This window comes from Bos grunniens, chromosome 12, assembly GCF_055505025.1.
Source record: "Bos grunniens cultivar Pamir isolate PY7600 chromosome 12, Bosgru_T2T1.0, whole genome shotgun sequence".
Taxonomy (NCBI): Eukaryota; Metazoa; Chordata; class Mammalia; order Artiodactyla; family Bovidae; genus Bos; species Bos grunniens.
Window position 1 is genome coordinate 86,196,304 of NC_141176.1, and position 12,002 is coordinate 86,208,305.

Genomic DNA, 12,002 nt, shown 5'->3' on the forward strand with positions numbered 1-12,002 from the left:
TTGGCTGTCTTATAGTTTTACTTTATTTCTCTTTCTCCAATTAGAAAAATCCATAGATTCCTGTAAATATTTTCAGTTATCATTGTCATCTTCTCTGTGTTATGAATGAGTGCTGCAGACATCTGTTAACATTTTTTTGTTTCCATTTCTTTTTGTTTTTCTTGTAGCTTATTTGTGTAGGGTCTGTATTGATTACTTTTCATTGCACATCTCTCAACATTAAGAGGTAATTTCCACCCTCCTCACCCCTAGAGGGTGACTTGCAAGTGATTTGTTTGGGGAGTTGTCTGGACTTGTTTGAAGCTAATTGGAGTTTTGAGTGCTATTGTTTGTTTGTTTTCTTAGATATACTTTTTGTCTGAATTTGATAGTGCTTTTCTTCTTCCTAATTAAATAAGATAAACAGCTCATTGTGAAAAACCACAATTTTGAAACTCTCTTCTTATCCATTGTCATGGAGACAGTACAGGTTCTGTAAAACTGACTTTTCCCCCCACAAATCCTCATTTACTTCTGCTTCCTTTGTGTCTCAGAACCAGTCACCTCAGTGGAAACCTAGTGTTTTGCAAAGTGTCTGCATCTCAACTTGTGAGAGTTGTGCTTGCTCTTTGCTCGGGAGCCATCAGAAGGGAGTCTTCTCCACTGGTGTATCAGCTCAACTTTTTCCTGTGTGCTCACTTCATCCGGGTCTTTCCTGGCAGCCACTCCATCTGTTTTGTTGTCTGGCTTCCCAGCTGCCTCCTTGTTTTGTTGAAAATGCGTTTTTCTTTGCTATTTTTTCAATGACCTCTAAAATGAGATAGCAGAAAACTGGATATGAACCTTCATGTTCAAACCGAAAACAGTTCCTTCTAATTCCTTAATCAAATTTGCCAAGTAACTTATTATATTCTTGTGTTTTAGAACAAGATTTAGCAACATACCTTAAACTTAATTGCATGGAGTACTTTGTGGAAGCAGTCTATTGGATGAATGAGTCTATGTGAATATCATTTTAATATCTTCATATGTTTATTCCATATGTTATCACAAAGTAACAGGATGATATGAATGTTGCTGCAAACTTCGAGGGTGACATTTTTGTAGTGCTGTATAGTAATAGGCCAGGTGTTTTGATACAGTCAATAAAATACTGAGACATGAAACCTACTCAAGATATTCTTCAACATATAATAAGCCAGAAAAAATATCACAAGTTTTAAAATGAGCCACTGTGAGAATCAGTGTCTCTATCTTTAATCATGAAGTGGTTAGCCTGAAGCCATTCTTAGTTTTTTCCTTTGTTTCTCTCTTTTGCTCAAACAATCCCCTTGTTGCCCACCCCTGAGTGCCCTCTCTGCCCAAACCTAGGCTGGCTTCCCTCTTGTGAGGATGGGTGAGCGCGAACGGCCTCCTCTCATCCTGTGCTTGGACTCATTGCTCCCAGAGGGCCCACACTGAAGGTCCTGTACCCACCCCCGAGGACCAGTCAGCTGCCCCGTGTCTTTTGAAGTGGGTAGCAGATTTTATTGCTTTAATTAAACTCGTTGTACGTTTTGATTTTCTACTCCACTGACACCATGGCCTCTGGCCTTGACGCGTCTTCCATTCATAGTACGGCTCCTAGCATCACTTTTGCTGCCCCCCGGACCACCGACACTGGAAGGAGAACTCCAATCGCGCAGGTCTAACTGTTGGACATTAATGCTGCAGCCTCCTGAAAATCGACTGTTTCCAAAGGATGTAAAACGAATTCTCTGTTGGTTTGTCCCAGAGGCTCCTGAGGCTTTTCTTAATTAAGCCTAAATGGTTTCCAGAAAGTGGTTGTGTCTTAGACCAGTTCTTTTCTTATATTGATTTCCTGACTTCCTGGGTGACCCTCCCTGTCTTTAATACAGGCCAAACCTTCTTCCTGGATGGCCAGCAGAAACTCAGCCCTTGTTATACAGCACAGTCAGCTACTCCACCCTGTCCATGCAGAAGCAGTTTAACAGCTCTCGTTGATATTCCTGTCTGAGTGGTGGAAAGATAGTAACTGGAATCTTGAGCTCTTGAGTTGTTTTCCACATGTTCAAACTGCTACAGGTTTAAAGGGAGATATGTGGAGATATGTAGAAAAGGACGCTTCCAGTTAAATTCACAGTCTCTTTAAACACCAGAGGGCTTGTCCCCAAACTTCTCCAATGGACTTCTGACCTTAGCACATGGGGCTGAAGCAAGTAGAGGAAGGAAGGACTTTATGTGCCCCTAATTGGACCCTTTTTTCAAATTCTTCATCCTAATTTTAGCCATTAATATCTTCGTTCAGAGAGAGTGAGAGAGATGAAGCTAGGATATTCATCGCATTTGACATGAGTTGTCTTAGTCACTAAGTGACAACCAAGTCTTTGCAACCCCATGGACTATAGCCTGCCAGGTTCCTCTGTCCATGGGATTTCCCAGGCAAGAATACCGGAGTGGGCCACCATTTCCTACTCCTGGGGAGGAGTGAGCCTGCATCTCCTGGAAGTCTCCTGCATTGGCAGGCAGATTCTTTACCACTGAGCCTCCAGGAAAGCCCATTTGACACGCGTGTCTCGCTTTAACGCTCAGGACCGGAACAGGTGTGTGGGTCTGGTGGGGAGTGACTCCTGTGCTTCTCTTCCATATGTGGGCGGGGACGTGGGATGTGGGACCCTCTCAAGATTGAATATAACTTTAACTCTGATGCCCAGGAAAACGTTTTCCTGCCTTCCATGAGCAACGTTACCTTTTGTTCTGCAAAGCCAATATACTCAAAAAGCTCACTCACAGACTTCTTTTTCTTTTTAATTCAACTTTCACTGGAGTCTAGTTGGTTTACAATGTTGTGTTAGTTTCTGCTGTACAGCAAAGTGAATCATTCATACATATATCTACTCTTTTTTATATTCTATTCCCACATAGGTCATTGCAGAGTATTGAAGGGAGTTCCCTGTGCTGTACAGCAGGTTCTTATTGCAATTTTTTGTCATGGTGGTTAGAATGTGCTACTAACAATAAGCTATGTCAGCTGTCTGCTCCTGGTTCTCTCATCAGCTAAAACTGACATAGCATTTTTTGCCCAGAAACCCTGTCCAGCTAGATAGAGTTGATAGTGTCCCACTAAACCCAGCATTTCAATGGAAGATGTGATTAGAGTTGTATGGTGGAGTCAATAATGTTTTAATAAACTCTAAGGGACATATGGAATTTCCATGACAAAAGCATTCAGAACACAGATGCTCAAACTTGTCTGTTTGAAAGTCACAGACAGGGCTAAGGTAAGAAAAACAAATGATACAGGAAGGGATCTTTACATAGGACTCTGGTTGAAGGCACCTTGGGCACAGGAGACCAAGCATTGAATCCAGTCAGTTGTTTATGATTTGAGTTCTTTTATTAAGATTGATTTATTTATTTTTGGCTGCTCTGGGTCTTCATTGCCACACATAGGCTTTTGGGAACTACTCTGTAGTTTGTGGTGGGATTCAGCCTTCAGCGCTGGGCACACAGGATTAGTTGCTCTGTGGCATCTGGAATCTTACCGGACCCATGTCCCCTGCACTGGCAGGTGATTCTTAACCAATTCTTAACTTTCCTGCCAGGGAAGTCTGATTTGAGGTCTTTTGAAAGTCCTTTCTGGGCTTCTTTCTTCTTATGCATAGCATGAGGGTAGTAATTCTTAGCCCATGGAATTGGTGTAATGGCCAACCAAAATAATATACCTATTACACAGGGGCAACTCTATGATTGGATGAAGACGATGATGTGAGAGCTTACACCCTGTGCCCATACTCTGCACTCAGTAAATGTCTGTAACACAATCACTATAAATTACACAAGATATATCCTCATAATATTTAGAGATCTTCACTTTACAATCATGGAGTCACCATATGCAAGAAGGAGGGTCAGAGGCACAGGTTAATTGTTTATTGTGTTTATATGTGTGTGTGAAAGACAGAACTTTATTGCCAGATTCCTCAAATCCTTTGGAGTGAATAATTATAATATGTAAGAAAAAAATGGACCACACAGTTTACTGAAAGGCAATCTTCTTGGTTGTCCCATAAGATACTATATTTTCCACATCCTCAATAGCACATAAGTTTCAGAAACCTGCTAACCAAATTAAGTTAATACATAAGGCACTGATTTAATACTATCTGCTGCTCAGGGATTCATAAGTCTCTTTTTGCAAATGAAAAAGAGCCCCTAAAAAGATTATCCCCTCTATTTCTCCAGAAACACATTCACTGATGCTAATAAAAGTCAATCTTCTTTCCTCAGAATATTTCTACAAAAGAAGAGTCTACTTGTCCTGGAAAGAATCTAAACCAGCTTTTCCCTGACTTGGTTCCTTAGACCACTAGTCACTGAGAATTTAATAAATATACATACAAAAATCAAACTGTGGCAATGTAGGAAATGTTAGGTTTTAAAATTAGACGGGACATCTCAGACTCTCAAAAATGTTAGTTTGCATTGGGATAGATGCAGTGTCATTTCATAAAATCTATTTGAATGAGAGGAGATTTCAGCCACGGTAGGCTTACCATCTTATTTTTCACCAAGTATTTTAAGTAAACATGGATCACAACAAACTGTGTGGAAAATTCTTAAAGAGATGGAAATACCAGACCATCTTACCTCCCTCCTGGGAAACCTGTATGCAGGTCAAGAAGTAGCAGTTAGAACCACATTTGGAAAAACAGACTGATTCCAAATTGGGAAAGGAGTACATCAAGGCTGCATATTGTCATCCTGCTTATTTAACATATAAGCATATTAAATCATGTGAAATGCCAAGCTGGATGAAGCACAAGCTGGAATCAAGATTGCTGGGGAGAAATATCAATAACCTCAGATATGCAGATGACACACCCTTATGGCAGAAAGCAAAGAACTGAAGAGCCTCTTGATGAAAGTGAAAGAGGAGAGTGAAAAAGCTGGCTTAAAACTCAACATTCAAAAAATGAAGATCATGGCATCTGGTGCCATCACTTCATGGAAAATAGATGGGGAAACAATGAAAACAGTGAGAGACTTTATTTTCTTTTTTTTTTTTTTTAATCTTTTTTTTTTTTATGTGTTCCCCATCCTGAACCTTTCTTGTGCTCCAGAATCACTGCAGATGGTGACTGCAGCCATGAAATCAAAAGACACTTGCTCCTTGGAAGAAAAGCTTGATCTTTTTGGAGTCCAAGGGACTTTCAAGAGTCTTTTTCAAACACTGCAGTTCCAAAGTGTTAATGCTTCGATGCTCAGTTTTCTTTATAATTCAACTCTCACATCCATACATGACTACTGGAAAAACCATAGCTTTGACTAGATGGACCTTTGTTGACAAAGTAATATCTCTGTTTTTAATATGCTGTGTAGATTAAACAGAGATATTACTTTGCCAATAAAGGTCCGTCTAGTCAAAGCATGGTTTTTCCATAGTCCATGCATTCCATCCAGTCATGTATGGATGTAAGAGTTGGACCATAAAAAAAAAAAAAAAAACAACTGAGAATCGAAGAATTGATGCTTTTGAACTGTGGTGTTGGAGAAGACTCTTGAGAATCTGTTGGACTGCAGGGAGATCCAACCAGTCAATCCTAAAGAAAATCAATCCTGAATATTCATTGGAAGGACTGGTGCTGAAGCTGAAGCTTCAATACTTTGGCCACTTGATGCAAAGAACTGACTCATTGGGAAAGACCCTGATGCTGGGAAAGATTGAGGGTGGGAGGAGAAGGGGACGACAGAGGATGAGATGGTTGGATGGCATCACCAACTCGACAGACATGAACCTGAGCATGCTCCGAGAGTTGGTGATGGACTTGGAAGCCTGGCCTGCTGTAGTCCATGGGGTCGCAAAGAGTCGGACATGACTGAGCGCCTGAACTGAACTGGGAACTGACCAGTGTCCTTTGTTTACAATCAGAGGCAGCACAGCAGAGGGATTAATGGCCCAGATCTTTCTGATGGGTAGGATGAAAGCCAAAGGAGATAACGTTTACAAAGAAAGAACAACACTGCCTGGCACACAATACATGCTATGCTAGCTGTGTTGCTGTTGTTTAGTTGCTTAGTCGTGTCTGACTCTTTGTGACCCCATGGACTGTAGCCTCCTAGTCTCCTCTGTCCATGGGATTTCCCAGGTAAGAATACTGCAGGGGGCTGTCATCTCCTTTTCCAGGGGATCTTCCTGACCCAGGGATCCAATCGATGTCTCCTGCATTGCGCGTTGATTCTTTAGCACTGAGCCACCAGAGAAGTCCCATGTTGGGTATAGTCATACATGTTAAAGAGAAATTACATGAAAAAAAGCTTGTGTAATATAGTTTTTAGCGTCATTTTCCCCTTTCATTGTGCTTGTGAGGCATACTCAGACCTTTTTCCAGAGAGTTTTAGAACCACCCATTTCATTACATCTCAAGTTAGAAAAAGAAATATAAACAGGAAAGGCAAATAAATTCGAGTTATGTCTTGGAGAAAGGATGGATTTATGGCATATTTAAGCAGACAAGAGTGATTATACACCCATGGAGCAGCTGTACTTCCATGGGCAAGTTCTACACAGAGATGCGAGTTAGCCAGTATTATTATAAATATTTTAAAGGTGAGGGATTTGAGAAAGAGAGAAGCTAGGTAACCTAAGCACATGCCTCAGAAGTTTTTCAAAGCTGAGATTTGAAAATGGGCATCCTTGCTCTGAAATTCATTTTCTGACCATTACATTTTTAACTTAACCTTGTGGCAGCATCTCAATAACTGGTTTTAACTCTTCAGGTTGGCAATGAAAAACTCATTGGTGCAGAGGAAATAATGCCCTAAAGCCTCTGAAATTTGGAATTTTCCTTTTGCTTTTCTCTCCTTATATATCTGTCTTGTCCCTAAATAACAGTAATTCTCTGCAGCTGGTCATGAAATTTCAAGCCTAGACTTTAAAATGCATATTTGATTCTGACACACAGGTTTTGCAGCAAAATTTTGTAATGGAGTCGTTGGAATTTAGATTATAAACTGCTGTTTGTCACATTTAATTGTTATTTTGGTTGTTTCCAGACTGTGTGGGTGTTGAGGGTGAAGCTGTGGTTTTCTTGGGTGTTCTGAGCATTTCCTAAAACTATAGAAAGATGTGGCAAGCAAGAGCTATTTTGGGAGGTGCTGAAATGATTTCGATGGGAAGGTGTCCCAGGCCTCATATATTAAAGAAATGCCTGAAATTTCATTCAATCACTTGACTGCCATTCCTCACAGTTAGTGTGCACTAAAGTGGAAAGCCACATAGCACACGTATTTTTTGGTTTGTAAGTGAACACTCAAATGCTCGAAGTTGATAGGTGGGAATGCAGATGTAGACTTTTGCTCTTTTTAGCTCTCCTGATTTCTCAATGAGAACAAAGATTGACTTGGCAGAAAGAGCAGGGAGTCACAGTCTTGCATTTTACTTGTCCACACACGTTCCTGTGGTGAGTGGACCCATGCATAATGGCCTGAGATCCATTCTCTTTTCTGATGATTCCTAATGGTTTATCTCCATTCTTCATTTATTCACTGAGTTCACATATCCAGTGCCTGGTCTGTGTCTCCACATGGAAGCCTTGTAAACATCTCTGACTTTGCTTCTGCAAAGCAGAGCAATTAATTTATCCCCACACTCCCAAAGACATCTCCTTCCCCAGTCTCTGCATTCAGCAAATGATGTCACCATCAACTGAGTCCTTTAGGCCAGAAACACAGGACATATCCTTCATGTGTGCCTTTCTTAAAGGAACATCTCTCCCTTTTTAACAAGTTTTTATTTTATATTGGAGTACAGTTTATTAGCAATGTTGTGTACGATTCAGGTGTACAGCAAATACACGCATCTATTCTTTTCCCAATTCTTTTCCCATTTAGGTATAGTAGAGTTTCCTGTGCTCTAAGTTAGGTCTTTGTTGGTTTGCTGTTTTTCTTTAGTCGCTAAGTTGTGTCTGACTCTTTTGCAACGCAGTCGACTGTAGCCCACCAGGTTCCTCTGTCCTTGGGATTCTCCAGGCAAGAATACTGGAGTGGGTTGCCATTTCCTTTCTTTCTCCAGGGGATCTTCCAGACTCAGGAACTGATCCCACACCTCCTGCATTGGTAGGTGGATTGTTTACCACTGAGCCACCTGGGAAGCCCCCTTGTTGACTATCCAATTTAAATATAGCAGTGTGTAGAAGTCAATGATTAACAGATAATAATCTAATAGCAATACCACCTCCATAATCTAGCAGAAATCCATTCATGTCTTGCTATGCCTACTACTACAATCTTCTTCTAAATCATCACCATGCAACTGGATTCTCACCTAGATTTTTGTGTCAAAACCCAACATAGCCTCCTTGCTTCTGCTTCATACTTGGTAGTTGTCCACACAACACCAAAGATGTCATAGTTTCTGGAGTTATCAAGGCATAATAAATAAAAGGCTATGATAGCTGCTGCTGCTGCTGCTGCTGCTAAGTCACCTCAGTCATGTCCGACTCTGTGCGACCCCATAGACGGCAGCCCACCAGGTTCCCCCGTCCCTGGGATTCTCCAGGCAAGAACACTGGAGTGGGTTGCCATTTCCTTCTCCAGTGCATGAAAGTGAAAAGTGAAAGTGAAATCACTCAGTCGTGTCCGACTCTTAGCGACCCCATGGACTGCAGCCCACCAGGCTCCTCTGTCCATGGGATTTTCCAGGCAAGAGTACAGGAGTGGGGTGCCATTGCCTTCTCCCTACATACTATTTTACACATAAGAGTAGCATCAGTTATTAGGGCAGAATTCCCAAAGGGACAAGGGGAATTCTTCTGAAATGTTTCTCCAGCATAGAAAGCACAATGAACCTAGTTATTTAGGTGCAAGATTAAAAAAAAAAAATACTCAGAAAAAGGAGAAATCCTATTTGAGTATTCATCCCATGCCATGGGTTTCACTGGTGGCTCAGCAGGAAAGAACCTGCCTGCCCGTGTGGGAGACGTGGGCTCAGTCCCTGGGCTGGGAAGATCCCCTGGAGAAGGAAATGGCAAGCCACTCCAGGATTCTTGCCTCTAGAACCTCATGCAGTGAAGAGCCTGGTGGGTTATAGTCCATGGGGTTGCAAAAGAGTTGGACATGACTTAGCAACTAAAACAGCTAACAATCCCAGGTCACACCTTAACAACAGGGTGGTGGCTACCTGAAGGTTTCATGTCATCAGTATCGGCAAGACTCACCCATCCTGCACAGTCTCACTTCACAGTGGGAAAGCAAATGAATAAGAAACAAGAACTGGAACCATTACTCTGGAGGGCTTTGGATCACACTTGAGAATCTTTGTTTCATAAGTTGCTAAAATGTCACACCATTCTGATCATCTGCTCTATGTTGAGGTAGGAAATGCTTTGTCAGAGGTCAAGGGTAAGATGGAGCTCTCTGGTCCACAGAAACACGAGAGAGGATGGCATTTGATTTTTTTTTTTTTTTTGTAGATGAGAAAAATGATTACGTATGGAACCTACCAGGTGTGATATTAAATCTTTATGCAACACTTTTCTTTGAACTCTTGTCATCTGCATGGAAAATTGATACCAAAATTCTTTCCAGATTTTTGAGGCTATCTGCAAGTGCATGGGTTTCCCTGGTGGCTCAGTGGTAAAGAATCTGCCTGCAATGCAGGAGACACAGGAGACATAGGTTTGATCCCTGGGTTGGGAAGATCACTTGGAGGAGGAAATGACAGCCCACTCCTATATTCTCGCCTAGAAAAGTCCATGGGCAGGCTACAGTCCATGGGGCATAAGAGTTGGGCACGACTGAGTACACACACTCATGCCACTACCTGCAGGCACAGAGGAGAAGCAGGAGAAACCTTACCTGGTGGAAAGGTAGCAGTCAGCTTGAGGCTTTCCATGCTCTGCTCTTCCTATCTCCACAGGAAAAGGTTGCACTAAAGGTGATGTGTAATCAGAGTTTATAAACCAGGATGAGACCAGATAGGCTATGAGGAAATGCAGGTTCTTTTGGTGATTGAAGCATATTCTCCAAATAAATATTCCTTCACTTGAGAATTCAGAAAGGTAATGATGGCTGTGGTATTCAGCATAGGGATTTTAGATTCTGGGTTTTACTTGGAGCCATCACTGAGGGGGTGTTTTTGTTATTTTATATTTATTTTTCTCTACCCAGGTGGCAGTAGTGGTAAAGAATCTACCTGTCAATGCAGAAGACATTAGAGACATTGGTCAGGAAGATCCCCTGGAGAAAAGCATGACAGCCCACTTCAGTGTTCTTGCCTGGAGAATCCCATGGTCAGAGGAGCCTGGCAGGCTACAATCCATAGGGTCACAAGGAGTAGGACACGACTGAAGTGACTTAGCATGCACACATGACTGAGGGGTGTGTGTGTGTGTGTGTGTGTGTGTGTGTGTCTTTATAAAAATCGGAATACATATTCTAAGTATTTATGTTATGATGAGATTTTGAACGGAGGCACAGGACTAACCACTGTCATAAACATTCAATTTTCAAAGTCACTGCATCTGAATCAGAGACACACCTGAATGATCACTACTCTCTCTGTAAACAGGAAAAAAGAAAAGGTGGCAGGGAGCAGAGTGAGTAAAATTATAGGAAAAGGGGAAAAATGGACTTCAATGCCACATGTCGAAAAAAGCATTGGTTAAGTTACAGTATTTATCACTGCGGGTATGTATTTCCAAAAAAGCATTTATATGCTGTGATTAGTTAAGTGTGCTGAGCCATTCTTCATCAGATCAGAAATGAAGGTATAAAAAGGATAGGCTGACAACGTGTTATATAGGATTGCAGTTTTTTTATCAAAGATTAGGAGGCTATGTTCTATTATCTGGAATGCCCAAGTTCTCCCCATCCATTGCCTTTTCAAAGTAGAATGACAAAATTCAAATTTCAGATGCAGTCAGAGAATGAAAAAAGAGTGAAGATGACTCAGCCTGGAGAATGTATGACTGCTGGAGTATTGCTATAAAACGAGCCTCACTGTTCAATCTGTCAACACAAATAACCAGAACAAGCAGAACGGGCCAGGCGGAGAAGAGGAATCTGAACAAATATCGGGTTCTCAGTCTTTTGACTGGTTATAAAAAAAGTGAAAAAGGATAACATGGTGAAGAAGAAAGAATGCTTCTATGTTTCCATTCATTGGACTGATTAATTTTCATCTATAAAGAGAAACAGGAGATTGCAGGAATAAATGACTGCCTTTGGAAATCATCTGGTCAGGATGTTAGGGGATAAACATAAATTACACTGTACCTGGTCAAGCCCTTAATGGGGAATTCACTCATTATCAGCAAGCAATCCCTTACCTCATATACAATCTACTTATTCATGAAAGTTTTTTTTTTTTTTAAGGTTTGAATTTTCTAAACATTAAGCCTATGAGAACAGAACAGCAGGAGAATTCTGGAACAAAATAACACAGCTTACATTTTTGTGTGTTTCAAAGAATATAGCCACCATATAAGTAATTGTAATTGGGAAATGCTTGCTATTGATGATAAATGATCAGGTTAGAGGTCTTTTTACTTTATAAGCAAAGATTGAGGTCTTGAAAGATCTGATACAGTGTAAAGTTTGGGGATATTTTATTGTAGTATACATGTATGTTCAAAAACAATCCTTAAAACATTTTTATATTTAAGTGCCTGATACATTGACTAGCTACTGAGTACAAGGTATATAGACACAGATCCACCAACTTTGTAATTAAAGCAACATGATCCGTGAATGAATTCTGTCATACCTTTTCAGGAATATAATGAATTTGAAGGGCAGAATTTGGATCTGTTTCTATTGTACTACAGCTGTTTCTTTATAGATCCAGTTACTTTCAAAGTGGTTTGAAGCGACAAGGATAACAAACACTGTCTTTGTAGGTTACAGGCTCACTAGTGGGTGGCTGCGTGCATTATTGACTTGCCACCAACAGGGTGCCTAAGAACGCACACACTGAGATTGTCCTGTGCTACAGTTCTTTAGCTTGTCTGTATTCAAATCAA

At 41.0% G+C, this 12,002-nt stretch overlaps 1 long non-coding RNA gene across 4 annotated transcripts in view; it reads left to right on the forward strand.

Moving 5' to 3' along the window:
- The window catches only part of LOC147362036 (uncharacterized), a 233,028-nt gene that overhangs the window by 166,134 nt on the left and 54,892 nt on the right, over positions 1 to 12,002 (forward strand). For 2 of the 4 annotated variants that reach the window (XR_015137719.1, XR_015137724.1), the window contains one exon: positions 4,270 to 4,390. The exons of the other annotated variants lie outside the window; for them this stretch is intronic. This is a non-coding gene — a long non-coding RNA (uncharacterized LOC147362036). Of the gene's footprint in view, positions 1 to 4,269; positions 4,391 to 12,002 lie in introns of those variants that run through there. 4 annotated transcript variants of the gene reach the window in all.